The sequence below is a fragment of the Capsicum annuum genome, chromosome 4, assembly GCF_002878395.1.
Source record: "Capsicum annuum cultivar UCD-10X-F1 chromosome 4, UCD10Xv1.1, whole genome shotgun sequence".
NCBI lineage: Eukaryota > Viridiplantae > Streptophyta > Magnoliopsida > Solanales > Solanaceae > Capsicum > Capsicum annuum.
In genome coordinates this window covers 114,536,839-114,537,966 of record NC_061114.1, presented here as the reverse complement: position 1 = coordinate 114,537,966, position 1,128 = coordinate 114,536,839, and positions in this window count along the sequence as shown.

Genomic DNA, 1,128 nt, shown 5'->3' with positions numbered 1-1,128 from the left:
AAATCATTGGGGCATGCCAGGGAGGTTAGGGTTCTTTTCTGTGAGGTCCGTTTATTTATTCAAGGCCATTTGGGTGGTCAGATAGTCGAAACAGTGTGAACGGGGCATTTTTAGGCCAAATGGTGTGCTATAGCCCACGATTACGGGAGTGAGCCTAGGGTCCGGGGGTGTCGTTTGCTGAAAATCAACTGGGGCATGCCAGGGAGGTTGGGGATCATCTCTGTGTGGTCCATTTATTTATTCAAGGCCAATTAGGTGGTTAAACGGACGAAACAGCACAAATGGGGCATTTTTAAGCCATATTGATGTGCTATAGCCTACCTTTTCGGGGGTGGGCGCGGGGTCCAGGGGTATCGTGGGCCAAAAATTGATCGGATCATGGTACAGAGGTTGGGGATTATCCTAGTATGGTCCGTTTATTTATTTTAGGATATTTAGGTGGTTAAACGGGTGAAACAGCGCGAACGGGGCATTTTTGGGCCAAATTGGTGTGCTATAGCCCATAGTTTTGAGGGTGGGCCTGGGGTTCATAGGTTCCGTAGGCCAAAAATTGACCAAGGCATGCCAAGGATGTCGGCGTTCGTCTTTGTGTGGTCTGTTTATTTATTCGAGTATATTAGGTAGTCAAACGGGCGAAACAGGATGAACGAGGCATTTTAGGGCCAAATCGATGTGCTATATCCATAGTTTTGAGGTGGGCCCAGGGTCTTAAGGTGCTATGGGCCGAAAATTGATCGGAGCATTCCAGCAAAGTTAGGGATCATACCAGTCTGACCCGTTTATTTATTCAAGGCTATTTTGGTTGTTAAATGGGAGAAACAATGCGAGCGGAGCATTTTTGGGCCAAATCGGTGTGTTATAGCCTACAGTTTAGGGGGTGGGCCCAGAGTCTTGCGGTGCTGTCAGCTGAATATCTATTGGGGCATTCCAGGGAGGTTGGGGGTTATCCTAGTATGGTATGTTCATTTATTCTAGGCTATTTGGGTAGTCATATGGGCAAAACGATGCGAACAGGGCCTTTTAGTGCTATATCGATGTACTAGAGCCCACGATTTTGGGGGTGGGCCCAAGGTTCGAGGGTGTGATGATAGGCGAAATTACGCGCCTATATCAATATATTTTGCCCAT